This window comes from Bubalus kerabau, chromosome 12 (genome assembly GCF_029407905.1).
Source record: "Bubalus kerabau isolate K-KA32 ecotype Philippines breed swamp buffalo chromosome 12, PCC_UOA_SB_1v2, whole genome shotgun sequence".
Taxonomy (NCBI): Eukaryota; Metazoa; Chordata; class Mammalia; order Artiodactyla; family Bovidae; genus Bubalus; species Bubalus kerabau.
The window spans coordinates 50,959,216-50,987,043 of NC_073635.1; the positions used below are offsets into that span (position 1 = coordinate 50,959,216).

Genomic DNA, 27,828 nt, shown 5'->3' on the forward strand with positions numbered 1-27,828 from the left:
AATCCTCCCCCAAAGCCCCTCAATCATATGCCTTGATCCCCACCCACCCAAAAAAGATTCAGAAGGTTCACCCATACAAATGTTTTGGAGAAGCTATTTTAAAATATGCTTGAACAAAACAACACAGTAAAATAAGAAACAGGAAGTCACAGGATGAAGGAAACAGTGACTCCAACCTCAAGGGCTGTGCCACAGGCCCAGATGCCATGAGTCCAACTGAGCAGGATAGCAGAGGGCTACACTGGGTGAGGAGTACCTAGGAAAGGAAGGGCTTTCAGGCTGGCTAGTAGGCTTGAAATGTTAGAAGAATTTAAGGATATAATTACAGCAGAGAGGGCAAGAAAACATTGGTAGAGATTCCGGGAAAACAAAAAGCAAACCAAAAAAAGCTGTAAAACAAAAGACATATAATCATGGCACACTGATGCTTTGGTGAATGTTTACAGAGTTACAACAGCATGACCTATTACTAAAGATTAAATCTTAGAATCAATCTAAAAACAAAGCATGAAATTAACTACGGGCACATCATGCTGTAATGATATCAATTTTATCAACATAAAAAAGTACAGACACCAGAAACTAGAAAGTGGAAGTAGAAGAGAGATTTTTAAAAGGTTGTAGAATTGACATGGAAATTTTAATAAATACCATTAAAGAAACACTAATTTGAAAAGATCGGAGAAGGCAATGGCACCCCACTCCAGTACTCTTGCCTGGAAAATCCCATGGATGAGGAGCCTGGTGGGCTGCAGTCCATGGGGTCACGAAGAGTCAGACATGACTGAACGACTTCACTTTCACTTTTCACTTTCATGCATTGGAGAAGGAAATGGCAACCCACTCCAGTGTTCTTGCCTGGAGAATCCCAGGGACGGGGGAGCCTGGTGGGCTGCCGCCTATGGGGTCGCACAGAGTCGGACACGACTGAAGCAACTTAGCAGTAGCAGCAGCAATTTGAAAAGATACACATACCACAATGCACATAGGACATTATTTACAAATGCCAAGATATGGAAGCAACCTGAGTCCATCAACAGATGAATGGATAAAGAAGTGCTTTAAAAAGATAAAGTTCACAGCTTTCTTATCCATTCATCTGCCGATAGACATTTAGGTTGCTTCCGTGTCCTGGCTAATGTAAACAGTGCTGCGATGAACATTGGGGTACATGTGTCTCTTTCAATTCTGGTTTCCTCAGTATGTATGCCCAGCAGTGGCATTGCTGGGCCGTACGACAGTTCTATTTCCAGTTTTTAAGGAATCTCCACACTGTTCTCCATAGTTAGCATTCACACACCAAGAGTGTAAGAGGGTTCCCTTCTCTCTGCACCCTCTCCAATGGATTATTACTCAGCTATTAAAAAGAATGCATTTGAATCAGTTCTAATGAGGTGGATGAAACTGGAGCCTATTACACAGAGTGAAGTAAGTCAGAAATAAAAACACCATAACAGTATATTAACATATATATGGAATTTAGAAAGATGGTAATGATGACCCTATATGCAAGACAGGAAAAGAGACACAGATGTAAAGAACAGACTTTTGGACTCTGTGGGAGAAGGCAAGGATGGGATGATTTGAGAGAATAGCATTGAAACATGTATATTATCATATGTGAAACAGATCACCAGTCCAGGTTCGATGCATGAGACAGGGTGCTTGGGGCTGGTGCACTGGGATGACCCTGAGGGATGGGATGAGGAGGGAGGGTTCAGGATGGGGAACACATGTACACCCATGGCTGATTCATGTCAATGTATGGCAAAAACCACTACAATAATGTAAAGTAATTAGCCTCCAATTAAAATAAATTAATTAAATTTTTTTAAAAAGATAAAGTTCAGAGACAAACTGTCTTGAACAAGCTATGAACAATTTCCCTTTATCTCACCAGGGTAAAAAACAAAGAGATTCTTAAAGACAAAGGGGATACTTCAAACATTTTTGCAACATATAATATATATAAAAAAGAATGAATGAATATATTAAAAAAGAATAAAATTTTCCCATTTGCAATGACATGGGTGGACTTGGAAGGTTTCATGCTAAGTGAAATAAGACTTACAAAGAAAGGCAAATACTACATGATACCACTTATAAGTGAAATTCATTTTATATTGGAGAGGAAGACCAGGTAACTTCTCTTAGTTCACATCTTTCTGCATCTGAGAAATCATACCCAACACACGTCATCTGCACCTAGACATGATTTAGCAAATGAGATTCTGCTATTTGAGTCTAAATCACAGCATTCTATCTGTTATGATAAAATGAGACTGCTGGGCATCTTAGAAATGGGTGAGTATATTTTTCCTGTCAAAGGATGTAAATAATTTGTGGACAGAATTCAGACTGTGGTGGATTAAATATATGTCCATAAATTATTTCATGGGGATAAATTATTCCCATGTCTTAAATCTCGCCTCGACCTGTGACTGCTCTGACCAATAGAATGCAGTAGAAATAACATCCTGAGATTTCTAAACCCATGCATTAAGAAAGCCCTCAGCTTCTATTTTTGTACGCTGATGAAAAAACAGTTGCCATATAAGAAGTCAGACTACCATGAGGCTGACGCGCTATGAGGAAGCTAAAACTGGCCATGCGGAGACACCACAGAGAGATTCCGGCCAACTCTGAGTTGACAGTAACCTCAGCTGAGGCACCAGACAGGGAAGAAGACATGCTGAAAATTCCAACTATGTCAGATGTCACATGGGGTAGAGAGAGCTATCTTTACGACGTCCTGCCCAAACGGCGTAATAGTGACAACTAAATAATAGGTATCGGCTTAAGCCAATTTTAAGGTGACCTGTTATGCACCCAAGAAAGTAAAAAACGTCTAATTTCTCCCTCTCCCTTCACTCCGCAGTTCGCGGGGTTGCAAAGTTGGACACGACTTAGTGACTGAACAAGGACAACCACAGACAATATACAAAATATCATTAATTTCTCTCTCTCTACCTCCCCAAAACTGCTCTAACAAGTTCACCCTCCTCTTTACTCCCACTGTTTATATTCAGTCTAAGCACTTTTTGAATGAATTGCTCCAGCAACTTTCTAATATCCCTTTACCACTCACCACCACCCTGGACATTAATCATTCTCCAAATTACAGTCAAAGTTGCCTTTCTAGACTCAAATCTAATGTCACACCCATGCATAAAATCATCACTAGCTCTCCCGCACACATAAGAGACATCTCAGCATGCATACAAAACCTTCCACAATTTGGATTCAGACCACCTCTTCAGCTCTACGGCCCGTGGTCTCCCACAGGCAATGAGCACTCCAGAAAAAGAATAAGTCAAGTGTGAAAAATCCAAGCATAGGTTCTGGAATCTAGAGGCATATATGTTGTTGTTGTTCAGTCACTAAGTCATGTCCGACTCTGCAACCCCATGGACTGTAGCCCACCAGGTTCCCCTGTCCATGGGTTGCCATGTCCCTCTCCAGGGGATCTTCTCAACCCAGGGATCAAACCCATGTCTCCTGCATTGGAAGGTGGATTCATTATCACTGAGCCAGCCAGGGAAGCCACAGATGTTATATAGGCTGCCACGAATTAACCCTATGAACTTGGCAATCACTTGAAATAGACTTTAGCTTCCTTTACATACACATTAAAAGTGAAAAAGGAGAGGGAAAAAGTTGACTTAAAACTCAACATTCAAAAAACTAAGATCATGCCATCTGGTCCCATTACTTCATGGCAAATAGATGGGAAAACAATGGAAACAGTGAGAGACTTTATTTTCTTGGGCTCCAAAATCACTGCAGATGGTGACTGCAGCCATAAAATTAAAAGACACTTGCTCCTTGAAAGAAAAGCTATGACCAACCTAGACAGCATATTAAAAAGTAGAGACATTACTTTGCCAACAAAGGTCCATCTAGTCAAAGCTATGGTTTTTCCGGTAGCTATATACGGAGTGAGACTTGGACTATAAAGAAAGCTGAGCACAGAAGAATTGATGCTTTTGAACTGTGGTACTGGAGAAGATTCTTGAGAGTCACTTGGACTGCAAGGAGATCAAACCAGTCAAACTAAAGGAAATCAGGCCTGAATATTCACTGGAAGGACTGATGCTGAAGCTGAAACTCCAATACTTTGGCCACCTGATGCAAAGAACTCACTCATTAGAAAAGACTTGATGCTGGGAAAGATTGAAGGCAGGAGGGGAAGGGGACAACAAAGGATAAGATGGTTGGATGGCCTCACCGAATCGATGAACATGAGTATCAGCAAGTTCCAGGAGCTGGTGATGGACAGAGAAGCCTGGCATGCTTCAGTCCATGGGTTCACAAAGAGTCAGACACAAATTAGTGTTAGACAAGAACTAGATGATTTCTCCTTCACTTTCCATCTCTGTATGCCGTAATTCCAATTTTTTGCTGTCGTTGCTATTCAGTGGCTCAGTTGTGTCCAACTCTTTACAACCCCATGGACTTGCATTTTGGAAATTAGAAAGAAAGAAAATGTGTTTCAAAGGGGAACTTATAGATACCATCCTTCTCCTTGGCCCCAAGCCCTACCCTTCTGCCTGCTTGTCTCCAGGATCAGCTCTCCTTATCTGTTCTTAATTCCTCCTTTACTTTGTCCTGTTATCTTCACAAAGCCCAAGCTTCCTTCTCATGGTCACCCTCATGATGATGGGGTGAGCAGAGAGGGGGAGGGTACCTGCTGGAATTTGTAGGCATGACTGTTTATGAGTCACGTACCTCACAGGCAAGAATCACCTCTAGAAATATTTCCAAGTCAGTACATGACACTGAGTGATCTTGACATTAGGCAGTATTTCAATAGCTGAAAGTAACGTACAATCAGAAAGAACACAATATTCTAACTTCAGAGACATAATCAATTCTTTTCTATCAAGAGTTATGTATAAAGTTTAAAAATATAATACTCTGGCAAGGAGAAATTTTCTTCTTAAAAGTAGTTAATAGCATTTGCAGATTAATCTACAATTTCTCACCCACAGAATGTAGCATATTTATTGGCCAGATTAAGGAAGATGTTTTTATACATTACTTTTTTTTAAACTCCTAGAAAGTAAAGGCAACAAATTCAAACTACTTTTAGAATGTGTCTGTAAAACTTGAAGTCGTAAATAAAACTACATTGTAAGCTCCATGAAGATGGACACTTTTTCAGTCCTGGAGACTAGACTATTTGTGAAATTAATGAACAAGTTAATGAAAGGAAATATGAAGCAATGAGGTGTTACTCAAATTATGAGAACCTGTGGACTTTTGCTCAAAAGGATACTTCACATAAAAATTCAGACTAGCACCTCTGAAAACATGTAGATCTTGAACTGTTCTTCTAACTCTTATAAAGTTACTTAAACAAAGCTATGTGTATTCTGTAGGATGTCTAACAATGTCAGTCAGTTCAGTTCAGTCACTCAGTCGTGTCTGACTCTTTGTGACCCCATGAACCGCAGCACGCCAGGCCTCCCTGTCCATCACCAACTCCCAGAGTTTACCCAAACTCATGTCCATCAAGTCAGTGATGCTATACAGCCATCTCATCCTCAGTCGTCCCCTTCTCCTCCTGCCTCCAATCCCTCCCAGCATCAGGGTCTTTTCCAGTGAGTCAACTCTTTGCATGAGGTGGCCAAAGTATTGGAGTTTCAGCTTCAACGTCAGTCCTTCCAATGAACACCCAGGACTGATCTCCTTTAGGATGGACGATGTCAGTCAAGGGGTGCCCAAAGTTAAGGATATACATGACATGAATTCTAGCAGAATCTTTCCTACTTATAGATTGGAGGGAAGGGGTTGAATAATTTTATTAGTAAGCAATTTAAAACATTTTTATATGAAAATAAACAGGATGTATTAAAAAATAGACTAAAATCTGCATTAATTCTTAACATAAGCAAAACTTCAAAGAAATTTAGAGCTTGTAGCAGACCGCAAAGTTGTCACCCCCATTCTCTCCACATGTACAGCTTCACTTTCCTCTGACCTTAAGCTTTGGTTGAAAAGTTCAAAAAGACTGAATAGAACATTTCAGCATTCTTTCAATGTAAGAAAGATCCATTACATAATAATGACTCTGCTCTAATAAAATGCTTCCATTCTCAGGTAATGGCAGCAAAGAAAAGGATAACATACTTAAAGGTAAATTTCTGTCATTGGAGAAGGAAATGGAAACCCACTCCTGTACTCTTGCCTGGAAAATCCCATGGACAGAGGAACCTGGTAGGCCATAGTTCATGGGGTCGCAAAGAGTCGGACACAACTTCACTTCACTTTTCTCATCATGTTCTCTATTTTAAAGGTCATCTGCCTACCTGATTCTATATATTTTATTTTGTACCTAAAACTTTAAAAAACATTTTCCATGCAGTCTTCCACTCTTTTGTAAATGCATGCATGTGTGTTCAGTCGCTTCAGTCATGTCCAACTCTTTTTAACTCTATAGACTGTAGCCTGCCAAGCTCCTCTGTCCATGGGATTCTACAGGCAAGAATACTGGAGTGGGTTGCCATGCCCTCCTCTAGGAGTAAACATATACTCACACACAAAATATTATAATCTGTGATAAAAAGATTTCTGTAAGTCATTTTACATAGCAATTTTAATTCAGATGAGCACAGAATAAAGGTACCCCAATAAACTGACCCAAAAAATGTAAAAGTGAGATACAGGACACTTTTATACCTAAAAACGTACACTGCCTAAGAACAAAAAAGAAAAATAGAACTCACAGAGAGGTAAAGTTATATACACAAGGTGTCTGAACTTCTGTCTCCAGCTAAAAGCAGAGGAAGTGCGAAGCAAGCCAGCCCTTGGGCCTTGGGTGAATGAAATGCACAGTCCAGTGTCACAGAATTTCTGGCATTTGCGGTCATGAGGAAAGAGCACACAGCTCCCATGCTCCAGGGCCCCTCTCTTAAGGGCTGCTCCAGGAATGCAGGTCCAAAATAAACCAAACCAGAACACTGAACTGCCTTTCACCCATGGATGACGACCTACTCCTGTACCTGGCCAGGTATCATAGATCCAAAATCAACAGTTTTAATTCCTCCCTGTCCACCACATCCTCAGCTTCACATCATCACTATTTTTCAGAGAAAAATGTGTGGATTCTTTTGGTGGGGAAACAGCATGAAAATAATTATTAGTTCTAATTTCACAGGTAGTAATAAAAATGTTCACTAACAACTGGCTTTTATCATTGCTAAATACAATGTTTTTATTATGATATCCATTACTTATATTGCTTAAAATACATTCTGAAAGACTGTGAGGGTTGTGTAGGTTTTTGTTTTTTTTGGGGGGACATTACCATGTTCACAATTTATTAAGTTTTTACTAATTTTGATCTGGTAGATACCTTAATGGATAAAGACAAGTGTAAATAATTTTGCTAAATATACCAACATTTTCAAAATTCACATGTTGTTACAAAATAAATAATACATATATAAACAAAGAAAGTAATTTACTACTGATTATTATTAGCTTTTTACCTAGTTTTGTTGAGATATAATTGATATACAATACAGTTTTAGATTTACAACATGATTTGGTTACTATCATTTCTATATCTCTTATGATACAAATTTCATTTGCATTAGATTTTATCATGGGAACTTATTATAAAAGAACCCAATATTTCATCTTTCTGTGTTTTCTGTTAAATTTGTTGTGTTTACCATTTAAAGAACTCAAACAAATTGAGAAGAAAAACACATATTCAAGTAGGACAAAGGATATGAATGTATAATCCTTTTTTTACTGAAGTATACTTGATTTACTTTATATCAGTTTCAGGTGTATAACATTGTGATTCAATATTTTTATAGATCATACTCCATTTAAATTGTTATAAAATATTGACTACATTTCCCTGTGCTGTACAATATATCCCTGTAGCTTATTTTTTTATACCTAGTAGTTTGTGCCTCTTTACCTCTAACGCCTATCTTGCCTCTTCCCCTTTCTCTCTTCCATCTGGTAACCACTAGTTTGTTCTCTGTGAGTCTGTTTTGGTTTTGTTATATTAATTAATTTGCTTTATGTTTTAGATTCCACATCTAAGTGATAACAAACAGTATTTATCTTTCTCTGCATGACTTACTTCACTAAACATAATACCCTCTAGGTCCATCCATGTTGCTGCAAATGGCATAATTTCATTCTCTTTTACAACTGAGCCATATTCCACTATGTATATATCACCATATTTTCTTTATCCATTCATCTGTTGATAGACATTCAGGTTGTTTCCATATCTTAGCTATTGTAAACAAATGCTGCTATGAACATTGGGGTGCATGTATCTTTTTGAAGTAATGTTTTCATTTTCTTCAGACATACCCAATCACAGAATTGTTAGATCATATAGTTGCTCTATTTTTAATTTTTTGAGAAACGTCCATAATGTTTTCCAGAGTGATGGCACCAATTTACAGTCTCACCAACAGAATACTAAGGTTCCCTTTCCACACAACCTTGCCAATATTTGTTATTTGTGGTCTTTTGAATGATAGACATTCTGACAGGTGCAAGGCGCTATCTTATTGTGGTTTTGATTTGCATTTCTCTGATGATTAGTGATGTTGAGCATCTTTTCACATGCCTGTTGGCCATCTGATGTCTTCTTTGAAAAAATGTCTATTCAGGTCTTCTGCCAATTTTCTAATCATGAACAGATTATTCTTAGGAGAAGTGGTAAAATAAAGATAATGGAAAAATAAAGAAATATAGATTAAATCAAGAAGATGTTACTTTTGGAAAAGATTGTTTTAAAAAATTATACACAGTGCTGGAGAAGATCCAGTAAAATGAGCCCTTGATGGTATAACTGTAATTAAGAATAGGCTTTCATAAAACAACTGGGCAAAATATTTAATACCTCCATACAACTTGACTTTTTAACTTTTTAACTCCACTTTTAGGAATCTAGCCACCACCACCTCAAATTAAATATAGAAATATTTCTGAAAATTATTAAATTTGTCTTAAAAATAAATTATTTTTTCAAAAATCCTTTTAGAACAAGGTATAAACAAATGATACAGCCATTCATCAGAGCATTACTAACTATTAGAAATAATTTATATGATATATATATCCCACATGAAAGAAATAGGTGAATCACAGTGTATTCATTCTGAGTAATAAAAACAATCATTAGTTTTTGAAAAGATGACACAGTAAGAAAAAGTAGAATACAAAACTGTATACATGGTATCATTACAACATAATTCTTTTTTTGTTTTATTCTAGAATAGTTTTAGATTTACAGAAAAAAATGTCAAGGTAATATGAAGGCTTTCCATATAATTTAAAACCAATTTCTCCTGTGGTTAACATCTTCCTCTAGCATGGTGAACTTATCACTATTAATCAGCCCATAATGATACTTTTTTTTAACCAAAGTCCATGCTTTATTCAGGGACTTTTCTGGTGGCTCAGATGGTAAAGAATCTGCCTGCAATGTGGGACACCTGGGTATAATCCCTGGGTTGAGAAGATTCCATAGAGAAGGGCATGGCAACCCACTCTAGTATTCTTGCCTGGAGAATCCCATGGACAGAGGAGTCTGGCGGGCTACAGTCCATGGGATTGCAAAGAGTTGGACACAACTGAGCGACTAACACTACATGCTTTATTCAGATGTCCTTAGCTTTTCCCAAATGTCCTTTTCTGTTCCAGGATCTCACATCACATTTAGTAGTCATATTTTCTTAAGCACCCCTTGGTTGTGACAGTATCTCATATTTTCCTTGTTATTTATAGTTTTAAGACATACAAGGCATTTTGTATGTCTTATTCCTTAATTGGGACTTTCCTTATTTTTTTCTCATGGTTATGATGGGTTTTGAGGAGAAAGGTCACAGAAGGAAAGTACTGTTTCCAACAACATATTTAAGAGACAACATGGGAAAAAAGAAATATAACAAAATGTTAACCAGAATGTTAACAATAATTGAGTTGAATAATGAGGGTCTATGAGTAATTTTTTTCTTCTGTCATTGACCTAAATCACTTTTTTAAATGCTTCACTAAAATCATTTTTATTTTTATAAAAGGAAACACCTAAAAAGAAATCATATAGTTAAAAATGGAACAATAGCAGAAATATGTCATCTGTTGTCCCTCCTCCCATGCTCAGAAATGGGGTGGCTACACTTGCCTACCAGCTGCTGCTTCTCCTCTTGTCACCAGTAGCCATGTAATTAATTTGACAGCTGTTGAATGACTTCTAGGTACTGGTGCATCTATTCAGGCTAGAGACAGAGAAGGGCAAACTGGGTAGGGCTGTCATTCTTTCTGACATCTTTCTTATATATAGGGCAACAAGCAATATACCATTATGTATATGAAAAGGGAGAATTCAGCCCATTAAATTCTACTCTATGTGGAGAAAAGATCATGAACTATTAGGTGAAAAAAAAATCAAGTTGCAGAACAGTGTAAATGGTAGGCACAATTTTTATAAATAGAATATATAAATGTCAAATCAGTTTCATATATGTATTTTTTAAGCCTAGAAGGGTGTGCATCAGTCTGCAACTTCCTGAAGGAAAAGAGAATTAAAAGGGAAGTTGACTTTTGGCTTTCTTACTGGTTATACATTGATATATTATATAAACTTCACCATAAAGCTCCTCTATATTTTAAAATGCTCTTTAAAAATGATAAAAGATGCTTATGGAAAGTTTATATAATATGAAAAATTGAAACGATTAACACTTTCATTTCACTTTTTCATATTACATCAACTTTGCCATAAGCATCTTTTATCATTTTAAAAAGCACTTTAAAATATAGGGATGCTTTAAGCCAAAAATTCATCAGTTTAAAGAGTTAAACTAACCACCATATACAAAATTGGGCAGAGTTGCAAAGAGTAAACCAAAAGAAGGAAGTTTCAAAAAGTTTCAGAAATGGCATACCAAGATTATAATTCTTCACTCAACTTTCAAGAATGTAAATGGCATTTTTGTGTGTTTAGTTCCGTTTTCAAATTGAAAATAAATGCAGCTGTCTGTATTCTTTGAACATCTTTCTCTCCCCAACCACCAGTATTTTAAGAAGGGTGTTCACGGCAAGTACTAGTTAACGCCAGAGAGAGGGGCTTTTCAACCGTAATTTAATTAGTTCACTCAGGCCTTTCCAACAGCTGCAGTATCTAAAGGCAGCCAACTGTTAAGGCAATATGCCCATATTTTTTAATAAGCTGATTTGATACACATATCTCAAGAGAATCTGTGAAGAAACCTATTCAAGAGTCCAACCCAGAGATGTAACAGTAATCATCTTCACAGCTACTCACAATGAATGCTGTGCTCCTTGTAATTGTATTTTTTACATTTTTTATTTTGTCGAAGATCATCAGACATCATCTGGACTTGAAAAAATGCAAAGGTATCCATGTTTCTACTCAACTCAACTTCTCCGAGTTAAAGCATTGCAAGTCTTTGTAAAAACACAAATAACAGAAAGCACATTTTATGCCTTGAAACTCCATTTGTATCTCAGCACAATTTCATCAAACTAAATGGAACCCTGGGAAGTCAGTGGTGATGAGGCTAAGAGACTCAGGAAAGACATGGCATGGCCAGCCCAAGGCAACTCAGAAATTTCAGAAGAATGATGGGACCTGAGGAAATTCCTCTTTTTAAGATATATAGCTCTATTTACTAAGTTTTCAAAGTTCCTAGGAGAATAGAATAAATAAAAGTGGTTTATTAGAGAAGCAAAGAGCTCAGGAAAGATCAGGCAGTTTTCCCCTGTATCAGATTGAAAAGATCCTGCATGGCAAGATACTATCCCATACATGTGGTTTATTTACCCACAAGAAAGGTTAGTTAGCGTAGTTTAGGGTTAGAAAATGAATCTAAGGCTATGAAGGACCTAAGGGAATCTAAGACTTCTGGGACAGAGACCCAACACCTTGGGGACAATGAAGGATCTAACACCTTCATTCAGGTACTTTTAGAATTCAGGCAACCCAGATCATCAACACCCTAAGAATATTGAAAACTTACAATTCTTATCATTTCTCAATAGTTCTTGATAAACTGAAGCAGGTAATGCAGTTGAATAGCTGCCCAAAGCTCCAGACATGTTTCTGATCTACATGTGTAAGGAGAGGAAGCCATCCAAATAGGCCCCCATTTGTCAACACTGGCAAGAGGGTGCTGGCTACAAATTCTAGCGTGCTCTCCTTCAAGAAGTCGTTCATCGCTCTGCACTTCTATTCACTCAACACATGTTTATCTGGGTGTTATCCTATGCCATGGCCTGTGCTAGGCGCTGGATTTAGAAGCCCAATGAGCCACAGGCTCTTCCTTCAAGGATATTTAAATCTCCAGGAGGATGTCCTGTTTTTGCCAGACTCTTTCCAAATCTCTTCCTCAAGGAGTCAGAAAGGTTACATTTCTGAATTCTAGAAAAATGGTAGTCATAGCAACAGAAGCATAGCTTTGAATCTTCCCAAATCTCCTCATGAAAACAGAACAACTGATACCAAAACCAAAACCCCTGGACAACATCCACAACAAAACCAGGTGAGAAAGTATCTTCTTGAATCCAAAAAATACAAATCATTTGGTAGAAACTACACGCAACTACAAGACTTGCACAGTCCCTGAATCTCTAAAGAAAGGAAGAAAGTGAAGCAGTAAGGTGACTAAGGAGCCTGAGAACCAGAGTAACCAACAGGTACTTACTACAAAGCCTTGCTGGCCAACGTCAGAGCAGCAACTGAAACTGGAAGGCTTTTGGCTACTCCAAAAACAGATGAATGAGAAAGCCGATGGCCAAGTCTAAGGGGCTAAACTCTGGAAACTGCTCCCCTCAGCACTCACACTCAAGATGGGAACTCAGACTGACAAGAAACTGCTAGACATGAAATCAAACTTGAGTAGAACAGGAAAAGGAAAGAGAAGGTCCAGAGAAAAGAAGAAGAGAATAAGCCAGGAAATCTCACAAAATAAGCTACTGCATTTTTTCACAGTCTTATGAATATATAATTTACATATCCCAAATTTTGCCTTTTTAAAGCATACAATTCATTCATTTTTAGTGTATTTACAAAGTTATGCAGTCATCAGGTCAGTTCAGTTCAGTGGCTCAGTCATGTCTGACTCTCTGCAACCCCAGGGACTACAGCATGCCAGACTTCCCAGTCCATCACCAACTCCAGGACCCTGCTCAAACTCATGTCCATCGAGTTGCTGATGCCATCCAACCATCTCATCCTCTGTCGTCCCCTTCTCCTCCTCCTTTCCCAGCATCAGGGTCTTTTCCAATGAGTCAGTTCTTTGCATCAGGTGGCCAAAGTATTAGAGCCTCAGCTTTAGCATCAGTCCTTCCGATGAATATTCAGGACTAATTTCCTTTAGGATTGACTGGTTGGATCTCCTTGTAGTCCAAGGGACTCTCAAGAGTCTTCTCCTATACCACAGTTCAAAAGCATCAATTCTTTTTGATGCTCAAAAAGAATTGAGGATCAATTTTTTCTTTTTGGCATTCAGCTTTCCTTATGGTCAAACTCTCACATCCATACATGACTACTGGAAAAACCATTGCTTTGACTAGATGGACCTTTTTCAGCAAAGTGATGTCTCTGGTTTTTTACATGCTGTTTAGGTTAGTCACAGCTTTTCTTCCAAGGAGTAAGTATCTTTTAATTTCATGGCTGCAGTCACCATCTGCAGTGATTTTGGAGCCCAAGAAAATAAAATCTCTCACTGTTTCCATTGTTTCCCCATCTATTTGCCATGAAGTGATGGGACCGGATGCCATGATCTTAGTTTTTTGAATGTTGAGTTTTAAGCCAGCTTCTTCACTCTCCTCTTTCACTGCAGTCATCACCATAACCCAATTTTAGAACATTTTCAACACCCCAGAAAGAAACCTTGTACCTGTTACTAGTCACACTTCCAAATCCTCATCCTTCCCCCTCTCACCCAACTCCTAGAAACCACTAATTTATTTTCTCTATTCACAGTTTTGATTATTTTACATAAATGGTTGTTACACAATATGGTCTTGACTGGTTCCTTTCACTTAGCACTTTTTGAGATCCATCTATGTTGTAGCATGTATTAGTAATTCATAAACTTCATTCCTTTTTATTGCCAAATAATATTCCATTGTATAAGCATAACACTTTTGTTTCTCTATTCATCACTTAAAGGGCATTTGAGTGGTTTACACTTTTTGGCTGCTATGAACAATGCTGTTATGAACATTCATCTATAAGTTTTGCATACACTATGTTTTCATTTCTCTTGGAACTGTTGAGTAATATGGTAATTCCCATAGTGGCTGTATGATTAATGTTTTACATTCTTGTCAACAGTGTGTGAAGGTTCCAATGACTCTACTTCTTTGTCAACACTTGTTACTGTCTGTCTTTTTTGTCATTGCTGTTCGGGTAGGTGTCAAGTAATAATTTGTGGGTTTGATTTGCATTTCAATATGGCAAAAGACACTGAGCATTTGACCATTTGCATATCTCCTTGGAGAAAATGCCATTGAAATACTTTGCCCATTTTTAATTGGATGATTTGTCTTTATTATTGAGTGGTAATAGTTCTTTATATATTCTGGTTATAAGTCCCTTTAGACATATGATTTGCAAATATTTTCTCTCATTTTATGCATTGTCCTTTCATTTTCTTGAAGGTAAAAGTGCACAACCTTTTAATTTTGATAAAGTCCAGCTTAGTCTTCTCTTTTGACCTTTATATTTTGGAGGCCATATCTCAAAAAACATTGACTAAATCCAAGATCATGAAGATTTGCTCCCACATGTATTCTAGGAGTTTTATAGTTTTACCTCTTACATTTAGATCTATGATCTACTTTAAGTTAATTTTTGGATAGTATGTGAAATAGGCTGCAAGTTCATCCTCGTGGCTACAGTCCATGGGGTCACTAAGGAGCTGGACATGACTTAGCAACTAAAACAACAACAACAATACAGCTTTCCCAGCACCACTCGTTGGAAAGATAATTTATTTCCCCACTGAATTGTTTTAGCACTCTAGCCAAAAGTTAATTTACAATAAATGTAAGAGTTTATTTCTTGTCTTGGAATACTGTTCTATAGATCCATATGTCTATCTTGATGTGAGTACCACACTGTCTTGATTACTATAACTTTGTGTTCTGAAACTGATAAATGTGAGTCATCCAACTTTGTAATTTTTTTTAATGCTTTGAGTATCCTAGGTCTCCTGAATTTCAGAATAAGTTTGCCAATTTCTGCAAATAAAAATAAAAAACAAGCCCTTGGGATTCCAAAAGTGATTGCATTGAATATCTTGATCAACTTGAGGATGCCATTTTAGCCATATTAGTTTTTCCAATCCATGAACAAAGATGAATTGCCATTTAGATTTCATTGTTTTTCAATAACATTTTGTAGTTTTTCATGAACAAGTCTTGTACTTCTTTTCCTAAATTTATTTCTATTTTATTCTTTTTCATGCTAGTGTTAAATGTAATTGTTTTTTTAACATCATTTTTGGCTTATTTATTGCCAGATGGAAATTTCTGGTCTTAATCATTTCACCTAGAGCAAATTCTAGATTCTCTCTCTCCATTTCTCACTCCCTTGCTTCCAAATATATTAAAATTCCAGTTTTTCAGAAAGAGCTACTGGTAAGTTATCAGTCTTACTCTCAAGAAAACTTTTATTAGATGTTTTACTTTGAATATATGCATGTGTGTGTATATAATTATACACATATGTGTTTTTTTTTTTTAAGTTAATGAATCTACAAACAGAATCTTACCAACATTCATATTACAATGATGGTAGGTTATGGGCAATTTTTTTCATCATTGCTAAATTTGTTTTCAAATTTTTTCTATAATTAATATGTACAATTTGTTTCTATTTTTTTTAATTCAATTTTTAAAGTGTTTTTTCACTTCTGTCAAGTAACTGCTTGACAACTGCTTCAATTTAAGACTAAGAAAATGACTATAATTTCAGTTAGTATAAATTCATTTCAGTAGTCTTAGAAAACATTTGATTCTTTTCCAGTGTGAATTCATTCAAAAATACTCATTAGACTTTTTTTTCCTTCAATATACTCTAGTTGATAGATAATTTAAAGTATTTGAGCCCTTCTTGAATTTTTACAAGTTGATTAGTTCACGCCAGCTTGAGGTGCACAGTTTGATTCAGACTAATCCTTGGTGAAGTTTCACAGTAAAATAAACAAACTCCTAAATATAGCTTTAAGGGACAAAACCATAAATCTCTTTAACAAACTAATATTCTGCTGCCTAGAAACATCTTCAAAAAGGGCATAAATGTTCTCTGTAATCCATCTTTTAGATATCTGTAAAAAGTCCCTTCTAATCTTAGGATGTTAAGATACTACTGTCAGTTTATCCTTATCCTGTTCTGATCTACTTCACAGAATTTATAAAAAATGTCCTTAGTTTCAGGATTTTAATATTTGTTCCCCAAATTCATTCTTGTTTACTTTATCCCTATTTGCCACAGACCTAAACTTCAGTTGCCTATTTTGTTCAAAGGAAATCAAAGTCCTCTGGGAATACTGTTGTGAGCTCTAAATAAGCTGATATACATAAAGCTCTTAACACAGCGTATGCTGGTGATAATCACTCAATAAATGGTAGCTCCAATTAGCTCTATTTAATACATTTTCAAAACTTTTCTATATTATCTCCCCCTTTCATACTCAAAGTTGTTCAGTCTGTCTTCCTCTACAGTCTGCTGAAACCACACCCTCCCTTAAGGTGTATAGTAATCTAAGGGTGGACACACCTCAGTGTTATACACAGTAGGACAATGTGCCTTCTGTCTCCTTCTCCTCAGCTGACTCCTTAACAATTGCAACCCATAGCCCTAGTGAATTATGCCCCAAATAAACTAGGAGCCAATGAAGACTAGAGGTCAAAACTATAAATAAACTCCACACGTGCTATATTTGCTTAAGAAGATGGGTCATGGCACACTGTGAAGAATACTATTACATGATGTGCAGTCAAAAAATTAAACACCTGTTTTGTTTCAGAACAACCACATGGAAATTAATAGTGAAATCAACTGCCTTAAAAAGAGGAAGTTCACAACCTATATTTCAAGCATAGATATAAAATATTTTCACCAATCTCAAATACCAGACAATTCACACAGACCATGACTCCAAGTGGCAAAGGCTATATAAGTCTACAGAGATAAAGAGGCCAAAAGTACCCTAATGCTGTGCAGTGTATTTTGCAAGTGATTTAAATCTTCTTCTTCAAAGCTGTTCTTTACTTTTCTTTACTGAGCCCAAAAAGCAAGCAGATGGTAAACATGACAACAACTCAAATTTTAATGCAGATAGAGTAAATAAAATACACACTATCATTCTTCCCACCTTTACAATGTAATATAACAAAATGAAACGAGTTACCACTTGGTAGGAAATGTGAGGTCTTCTGTAAAACCCAATTAACATTATCAGTGTTATAGCTGATATAATTATATATCGATATATGATATACCAACAAAAGCCTTTGCCCCGTGAGGCCTTTAGGATCCCTCTCAAGCTTACAAACATTTGAGGGAAAGGACTTTTCTAAAAATGCTTCAGAGGCTGGGACATTTTGAACAAAGAAAGTGTTTAGAAAGAACAATGCTGGAATTGTTGTATAATACTGTAGTAATAGCCCCAAGCACAGGATGCTAACAGTGTCTCTTAAGACCCTAGGGCTCAAAAAGTATTACCCCTACTTGCAATACCAACTTTACTTAATCCTAAAAGTTTTCAGAAGACTAAGGGTGGTTTCCCAGATAGCTCAGTGGATAAAGAATCTGAATGAAATGCAGGAGACAAAGAGACCTGTGTTCAATCCCTGGGTCAGGAAGATCCTCTGGAGAAGGGCATGGCAACCCACTCCAGTATTCTTGCCTGGAGAATCCTGTGGACAGAGGAGCCTGGAGGGCTACAGTTGGGATTGCAAAGAGTCAGGCAGAACTGAAGTGACTAAGCACAGCACAGCAAGGATAAATGAGTCAGCTTGCTTGAGTATATTCTCAGTTTTTTATGTGAGGCAAGGAGGATTCTACACATAAGCCGGTGGACAATTCCAACTGAGTCCTGGATGATGCTGTTAAAAGAGTTGACTTTATTAAACAAACACTAGTTCATTGTAGAAAGTCTCAATAAAGAGCACTGAAATCTCCTTCTACATATGGAAAAAACTCAGGGGCATAGCAAAAGAAGAGTTCTCAATAAAGTTGACTAAGAGGTGAACTGCCTACAAAATCAGACTGAGAAGCCCATATCACATTCTAGAAGAAGGAAGAACCATCCACTGAAAGATTTTTAGTATGTTGAAATGATGGAAGTACTTAGAGAAAATAGACACAATTAGACTATTAGGATGCTATCTCAATAATCCAGATATGAGGTAATCCAGCTGTGGACTAAGGATTTGGAAGTAGAAAGGAAGAAATGCATACAAAGACTATTCAAAGTCAAAATGTGAAGAATGTTTGAATGCAAGGGTAGAAAGAAAGAAAATCATGGTAAAGTATGAGGTTTGAGGAGAGGTCACTGAATACAGTTCAGTTCAGTTCAGTTTAGTCGCTCAGTCGTGTTCGACTCTTTGTGACCCCATGAATCGTAGCACGCCAGGCCTCCCTGTCCATCACCAACTCCCGGAGTTCACTCAGACTCACATCTATTGAGTCGGTGTTGCCATCCAGCCATCTCATCCTCTGTCGTCCCCTTCTCCTCCTGCCCCCAATCCCTCCCAGCATCAGAGTCTTTTCCAATGAGTCAACTCTTCGCATGAGGTGGCCAAAGTATTGGAGTTTCAGCTTTAGCATCATTCCTTCCAAAGAAATCCCAGGGCTGATCTCCTTCAGAATGGACTGATTGGATCTCCTTGCAGTCCAAGGGACTCTCAAGAGTCTTCTCCAACACCACAGTTCAAAAGCATCAATTCTTCGGCACTCAGCCTTCTTCACAGTCCAACTCTCACATCCATACATGACCACTGGAAAATCCATAGCCTTGACTAGACAGACCTTTGTTGGCAAAGTAATGTCTCTGCTTTTGAATATGCTGTCTAGGTTGGTCATAACTTTCCTTCCAAGGAGTAAGCGTCTTTTAATTTCATGGCTGCAGTCACCATCTGCAGTGATTTTGGAGCCCCCAAAAATAAAGTCTGACACTGTTTCCACTGTTTCCCCATCTATTTCCCATGAAGTGATGGGACCAGATGCCATGATCTTCGTTTTCTGAATGTTGAGCTTTAAGCCAACTTTTTCACTCTCCACTTTCACTTTCATCAAGAGGCTTTTGAGTTCCTCTTCACTTTCTTCCATAAGGGTGGTTACTACCATAGATTAAAGAGGGATGTCAGAAGAAATAATCAAGACTTTAAGAGATGAATTCATTTTAGACACACTGAGTTTGGAGAGACGTAAGACATTCAATCACAGTCAGTCACCAGCACTGGTAGCAGTTATGATGTAAGAAACCCAGTGACTACCACACTGCTGAGAATGGCTAACACTAGAAAAAGTATTAGATTGATGAAATTTCCCTCAGGGTCATTACATTCTGCAAAAACAAGTTTATAAAGCCATTTTTACACAGACATACCATTTGAAAGTACTTCTAACCTTGGCACTCTTCACCTTAATGCTTTAAACTGTGTTCGTGAACACAAAAATATTAAATAACAGATCACCAAATGTAGTTCTGGCAAACAGCAAAGTGTGCATCACATTATGAATATAAAATTCATTCTGTTGCTTGAATTTATTTTAGACTTTGGTTTTTCAAATATTTTTCTTACATTAAATGACTTTTTGTTTCCAATTATCTTGTGAGAAAGCACACAATTTGTTTGGATCAAAAATATTAAGGCTGGTATACAAGGAGGAAAATTTCTTAGGTTAAAGAGTTTTACTTGATCATCTCCTGATATTTTTGGTTTGGTATACAACCACCTGAACCAAAAATAATCTTAACTTTTAATTCGTGTTATTTCTGGCAGCAACAGGAAACAATCCATCAAGGAATAAAGAAAATGACAGCTCACATAAATATCAAGTTCCTCCTTAACCATTTTAAAGAAAAGCATAACTACTTCGTGAAATTCAAGGGTCAAGGGACTGAGTGATATGACTTGCTAGGAATTTTGCAATATATTTTGATTTATAACTGAAATTAGGAAGCACATTACTTATGTAAAGCAAACTCATGAAGAAGTTTAACAAATACTTGGTATAAACCCTTGATCCACAAATCAAAATGATTACTCTTTGCAATAAATACTATGGCATGTTTTCCTTTATTTCTTCCTACTGTAAGAAGTAGAATTTGCACATATAAAAAGCAATCACTCATTCATCAGTAGTGACAAATATACCATACTAAAATCATAAAATGTTAACAAAAGGAGAAGCTGAGCATGAGGAATGGAGAAACTCTATGTGCTATCTCTGTAATTTTTCTGTAAATCTAAAATGACTCTAAAATTTAAAATTCTTTTTAAAAAAATCACTGTACTTTTATGCTTTTTAAAGGTCATGTTTTGCTTTAGTCTCACAACCAAATATTCATTCGATACATACATATTGAACAAATGGGTATATTAAGCTATACATAATATACAAAGATGACTAAGACCTGGGGACTAAGACATGAGGACATGCATGCTCAGTCACTCAGTTGTGTTCAACTCTTTGCGACTCCATGGACTGCAGCCTGCCAGGCTCCTCTGTCCTTGGTATTTTCCAGGCAAGAATACTGGAGTGGGTTGCCATTTCCTTCTCCAGAAAGACATCAACTCCCTCTAATTTCCAAGGTCTCACCCTCAAGGACTTTAATGTCAGGAGAAGAGATAAGACTGAGGACACAAAGTACAATACACAAAAGTCATAAAGCAACTGTTCCCCCCTTTTGGTGGTTCAGTGATAAAGAATCCACCTGCCAATGCAGGAGCCACAGGAGACGTGGGTTCAATCCCTGGAGTGGGAGGATCTCCTGGAGAAGGAAATGCAACCCATTCCAGTATTCTTGCCTAGAGAATCCCATGGACAGAGGAGCCCTACAAATCTATTGAGGCAGGCTGAATCTTCCTCTGGACTTAAATCTAAGGCCTCACAGTTGTGTGCCAGGTGTTGTTGGATAATGAAAAGTCTCTAAAAGAGTCTCAATTCCAGAATTAAATACCCAGTTCACATAGAAACCAAATTCCGTACTTCATTCAAAAGTAGAGTGTCGCCCTTCCCTGGCTCAGACCTGCCGTTTTCTCTTCCCTTGACTAGCAGCTTTCCTTGGCACATCCTACTGGCTCCTGTGCAGTTGCCTGCGACCCCCTTGGGGAGGCAGAGAAAGTCTTAATGTGTTGGTCATTCAGACGTGTCTGACTCTCTGCGACCGTATAGACTGTAGCTTGCCAGGCTCCTTTGTCCACAGAGAAAGTCCAGCCATTCACTTCTCCAGGGATCTACTTGACCCAGGGATCAAGCCCAGGTCTCCTGCATTGCAGGAAGATTCTTCACCATCTGAGCCACCAGAGAAATTCCTAACTGCCCTACAAATATCTATATTGCTTTGCCATTCAGATGCCCAGAGATGTCTGCTCCACCCACATATGGGCTTCCTGACCCATCTGTGACCAACGCCAGCATACCTTCTTGGGATGGTCACTTACAATTTCATGGAATATCTCCAGCCCACTGTCAGTGGGAAAACAGACTCCCCACCCACTGTTCTCTACTCTCTGCCACTGTCTCCATCAGCCAGCTTCTTCCCTTGAGATTCCTCTGGCATAAATGTTACATGGTTCTCTCTGTTCCCCAAGCTCCAGAGAACACGATCAGGCTCCCTTTTCATTCTTTCTCTCTCCCTCCCTCCCTCCCACCCTGACTCTTGCTCATAAGAACAAATGGACATAATAAGTATAAATAACTCAAGGCACTTTTACAGCAATTCAAATTTGAATATGAACCTTACCCAAGGAACCCCTTTACTATGCAACTGACTTTATAATTCCCTCAGATAATTGCTTCAGAAAGTTTGGATGGAGCTCATTCTGCTACTCAAGTTCTGTTGCAATCTAAGAGGTGTTTTTAAGCAATCATCTGGCCTCTTTACAGTTCTGACCTCTTCCAATTCCAGTGCTGGATTTAAAAAAAAAGTTGTTGAAGATGTTGCAACATTCTTACCCCCCTAATTCCTTGGACTGCTACCTAAAAATGCATCTATCTAGTTTTAATCTGATCTTAAATCACAGATTCTACCAACTTTGTAGTCTTATTGCCTATTACCAGCTTTAAGAAAAAACAGACCAGAAGAAGACAAATATCTTAGTTCAGATTAAGCACCCCCTGATGTTGGTGGTGGACAGGGAGGCCTGGCGTGCTGCAATTCATGGGGTCGCAAAGAGCCAGACATGACTGAGCGACTGAACTGATGTTATATGGGAAAAGCTATTTGGTTCAGTGGTTAAGAATCTGCCTGCCAATGTAGGGGACACGGGTTTGATCCCTGGTCTGAGAGGATCCCACATGCCGCTGGGCAACTAAGCCCGTGCACCCTAGAGCCCGTGCTCCCCAACAAGAGAAGCCACTGCAATGAGAAGCCCATGCAGCACGACTAGAGTAGCCCCTGCTGGCTGCAACTTGAGAAGGCCCACATGCAGCAACGCAGACCCAGCACAGCCAAAAATAAATTTTAAAAATTTTTAAAAAGGAAATGAGGGACTTCCTGGTGGTCCAGTGGCAAAAACTCCCCACTCCCAGTGAAGGGGGCTTGGTATCGATCCCTGGTCAGGAAACTAGATCCCACATGCTGCAACTAAAGAACTGGCATGCCCATTGAAGATCAAAGATCCGCGTGCTGAAACTAAGACCCAGTGCAGTCAAATAAACAAATGAAGGAAATGAATGAGAAGCACATGGTGGTAAATGAGTGAATAACAATCTGCTGAAGGATGAGACTGAAGCAGGCATCATATATTAACTGTGGCCTCCCAGCCATTGCTACTTTACGGGTGGTGGTACATTTGGGATTCACAAATTGCATTAAATTCAAAAATCTTTACTGAGTGCTTACCATGTGCATGATACCAGGCTATATACTATAAAGAATATTTAAAAAATTATATGATACAGTGGCTGTCCTCAGGGGTGATAAGTTATATACAAATAACCACAGAATACCACATACGATAAGTACTAAAAGAATATGCTACTACGAGATTACATTTTCTGATAGGATTAGAAGACCTCATACAGGAAGAGGCTTTTTGCTAGATTTTAAAGGAAAGAGCAGGATTTCATGGGGCAGAAATGGGAAGAACATTGCATTAACAAATACGAAGAGGTGGAAAATAAAGAATGGCTTGTAACACGTTTTAGAAGAAAGGATAGCACCAGAGAATGACAAAGAGCTTGGGTCTGGAGAATTCCTCCAAAAAGAGTGAGAGATGAGTGCTGGGTGGAGCAGCAGAAAATAAAAAGGAAAAGGGACTCCTCTTATTTCAAAAACACTTGATCCCAGAGAAGGAAGTTCCACTGACTGACGGCTGCCAGCCACTCCTCACCAGCTGCAGCCAGCCCTGCAACTACAAGGCCCTATCTATAATACGTAAATCCTAAGCATGGAGTTTGGGATTTTAAATTTTTGGTTTTGAGCATAAGTTTTGAATTCTAAAAGGTTTGTATTTCTTTTCAGAGTGCTGCTGCAGTACATACATAGCCACACAATCTACATGTGCAGCCTTCCTTCTGTAGTTTGAAACTACCCAAGTCTCAAGGGGGGATTTGATGAGGTAAGTAAATGAGAAATTCACAAGTGCTAAAAACAACCTGAAATGCAGATCTCTCTATTTTCAAGAAGATAAGCGGGAATCTTAACCAGATGGCTATTACAGCTCCCTGGAACATATTCAGAAATAACAAAAGTTTCAAATAACCCCATACAATTTTGCCTTGTGAGATCCTTGTGAATTCTATCCAATGAGAATGTAACAAGTCACACCCAATAGACTGAAGTACCCAGATGCCATGGGAACAAGGAAGAGAGCAAGAAAACATAAAAGCAGGAAATCGTTCAGGAAGGAGTGAACAACTTCTAGCGAAGAAACATAGCACATGCAGGGGCTGAACAAGGCCATTAGTTATTAATAGAACACGGAACTTGAGTGAATAGAAAACGCCAAGAAGTTAATAAAAGTAGGAATGATTTAAGCAGGCTTACACACTTGGCTATTATTAAGAGCCCAACCTCAGGTATTCAGACAGTCAACAAATAAAACTCTTCATTCAAAATCTACATATTTACCTCTCAAAAGAAACCCTACCCACTTACCCCAAATGAGGCACTAAGACCATCTTGGCAGCCATGTCACAATGGCTTTCCAAGTTTCTTTCAGAGAAATGATGAGCTACAGGAACAGCTGGGCACCACAGCACAGCTGCAAATCTTTCAAGGGCACAAATGATGCCTCAGAACACTGACAATAAAACAAACCCTTGACCTCACAAAGTCTTTTCTGGCCATTTTATTTGGCCACATACAATCTCTCCATCCTTGGATTCATCATTGGTTCTGGTCTGTGACTGTCATTGGTTTTGGTCTCTCTGACCCTATTTTCAGTCTCCCTAACTGTGGGGTCTTATCCCCAAATAAGTTGACCAAAGTCCTTGAGGATAGGCATTGAGTTCCACTCATCTTTGCAACCCCTGAGGGTCTGGTATAGAGTCTTCAGGGATTTCTTGTAGAATTGGAAGCCCTGTTGCTAAATATTTCTTTGGAGTATATTTATACATACTTTCCCATTACAAAATGTTCTATAACAAGGATTGCAGAATAACTGTTTTTGCTAGGAACAATTACACTTCAAAGGAGCACAGCTATTCCATTGGTTGTGTGTCTTGGAAGAAAAACATGATATAAATCAGCATATCATAGACTAGACGAATAGAACTTCTCTAATAAATCTTGTTTTCAACGCAGCAATTGTGGGCTTTAGAAATGTGCCTCATTTCCTTTATTATTAAAAACAAGTAAAAATTTTTTAAAAATGAAAACAAGTAAGGAAGTATTTTGACAACGTTTTTAGCAAAAGAGAAGATGAAAGTATCAGTGGCTCAGTCGTGTCCAACTCGTTGCGAACCCACAGACTGTAGCCCATCAGGCTCCTCTGTCCACGGGATTTCCCAGGCAAGAATACTAGAGTGGGTTGCCTTTTCCTTCTCCAGGGAATCTTCCTGACTCAGAGATTGAACCGCCATCTCCTGCATTGGCAGGTGGATGCTTTACCACTAGGCCACTAGGGAAGCCCCCAGCATAGGTTCATGCGTTATAAAGACTGTGCACTAAAATGCACAGTTAGTAAACAAAGGACTATTTTTTTTTTAACTTTTTGTTTTGAGTTGGGATATAGCTGATTAACAATCGTTGTGATAGCTTCAGGTGAACAGTGAAGGGACTCAGCCATACATATATTTGTATACTAAAGGCTGTTTTTAATGACACCTTTTGTGCTTCCCTGGTGTCTCAGCTGGTAGAGAATCCATCTGCAATGTGGGAGGCCTGGGTTCCATCCCTGGGTTGGGAAGATCCTCTGGAGAAGGGAATACCCTCTCAGTATTCTGGCCTGGAGAATTCCATGGACTGTACAGTCCATGGGGTCGCAAAGAATCGGACATGACTGAGCAACTTCCACCTTCACTTTCATTGTAATACTTCCCTGGTGGCTCAGACAGTAAACACTCTGCCTATAATGCAGGAGCGTGGGTGTGTACTAAGTCTGACTTTTTGCAACTCACTGGACTGCAGCCCACCAGGCTCCTATGTCCATAAGGATTCTCCAGGCAAGAATACTTAGCGAGTTGCTGGGCCCTCCTCCAGGGAATTTTTTCAATCCAGGGATCGAACCAGTGTCACTGACAGGCGGGTTCTTTACGGCTAGTGCCACCTGGCAAGTCCATAATGCAGGAGATCTAAGTTCAATCCCTGGGTCAAGGAGATAACCTGGAGAAGGGAATGGCAACCCACTCTAGCATTCTTGCTGGAGAATTCCATGGACAGAGAAGCCTGGTGGGCTACAGTTGGTGGGGTTGCAAAGAGTCGGACACAATTGAGCCACTAAAACACATTGTAATACACAAAGACCTTATTAACACTTAGGGGGTTAATATTGCTGATCTACATCCATTGTGAACTGCTGATCAAAGATGAGTCCATCTGTCCCCTGACCTCAAGGAGTTCCTTGGGATGCTGTCTGAAAAATACAATATTAAGAGAAAAAAAGTCAAAATAATTCAGGCCTGAAATCAGAAAGCCACTGCTTCTGGGACAACTACAGGATAATATTAGAGCATCCTTTTTTTTCATAACCAAGATGAGAAGCTGTAACAAACAACACCAGATAATGATTTCCTTTATCTCCATCTTAAAATACCCTTTGATAGCATGTTTTCTATCATCTATTTATAAAGCCATGATCCATTAATCATTTCAAATGGAAAATTAATTACTTTTGGATCAGAAGAAAAATCAGAAGTTCCTTTGAAAACATTGAGAATTTCTACAGTATATTTTTCATTATCAAAGAAAATTCTTTCAAAAGTTCAATCCTTTCCAATATTTAAATCCATCTTTTAAAAATTGCTATACTTCTATTACACATTTATCCAGTTATCTTTTATAACTGTCCAGGAAGACAGTGAAAAGGACCTTTTCTGGGCATTTATGTTAAAGGTAACATCAATGTAATGTGTCTTCTAAGAAAAATAGTCTTTTCTAATAAAAATAAGGATGGAGGGATCTTCAATGCATTTCTAAATGTCACAGAATAAGAGATATTTAATGTGATACTTTGTCTATAAAGGAAAATACAGAATTCGGTCAACTATTTTCAGGTTTTAAAATAATTTTTGCTTTAGTGTTCCATCAGTTTGTAGGTCTAGCCACCATCTGTTTACCAGTTTTCCTTTAATTTACCTTATAGTTTTAACTCAAATTGTATTTTCAAAAAGTCAGGCCAATTTTAGAGCTGCAATCCCTACTAGTTAGACTAAATAACCTAATTGACAGAGAAAATGTATTATAATGAAATTATACCATAGCTAATCTTGGGAGGGAAAGTTTCAAAAACCAATAACACTCTAAATTAGAAACTAAAAACATTAGTCCCAAGTAATAATCACAAACTAGATCTACACAGGCAGCTGGTATTTGTCCTCAGTCAAGAGAAAGTTGCTACCATTTTATTGTAATTTTACCTATATTAATGCTTAATTTATATGGATATCTATATATTTAAGGGTCTCTTCTCTGTTTAAAGCTAACTGGTAAGTTTTAGGGAAATATCTCAGTAAATCTCCATATAATTGATTTCCAAAAGAAAGGGACACAATAACATGTATATTTTCCCCCTGGTAAATACAGCAGTAAGAACACAAGGAAACACTGTTTTAAACAAGAGGTGATTTGTTAGGACTAGTAACTTGCTAAAATTTATAAAAGAGAGAGGGTTTTCTTTTCAAATTAAAAAAATAAATATATAAAAAGGCAATGAAGCTGTAAAAAAGAAAGGAAATTGAATAACCAAGTTGGAGGGGGAATAAACCCAAGCAGGTGAAGACATCAATCAATTCCAGACACTATTTACAATTCTAGGTACTGAAGGCTGGGGAAGGAAGGTTTCTCTGTGAGACCATAAACAAAAACTTACATGATCTAGTAACGCCATAGCTACTTCTGCTCAGTCTCCATTTTAAGACTTTTCTAGTATAATTCCTTTGGGAGCAGGTCTTTACTTAATTTTTATACCACAGGT

The 27,828-nt window shown here is 38.0% G+C and overlaps 1 protein-coding gene across 4 annotated transcripts in view; it reads right to left on the minus strand.

Moving 5' to 3' along the window:
* TBC1D4 (TBC1 domain family member 4) overlaps positions 1-27,828 on the minus strand; it is a 215,469-nt gene that overhangs the window by 122,257 nt on the left and 65,384 nt on the right. Inside the window, exon 1 of one of the 4 annotated variants that reach the window (XM_055542660.1) lies at positions 24,351-27,425. The exons of the other annotated variants lie outside the window; for them this stretch is intronic. The gene's annotated coding sequence lies outside the window, so the exon portion shown is untranslated. Of the gene's footprint in view, positions 1-24,350; positions 27,426-27,828 lie in introns of those variants that run through there. 4 annotated transcript variants of the gene reach the window in all.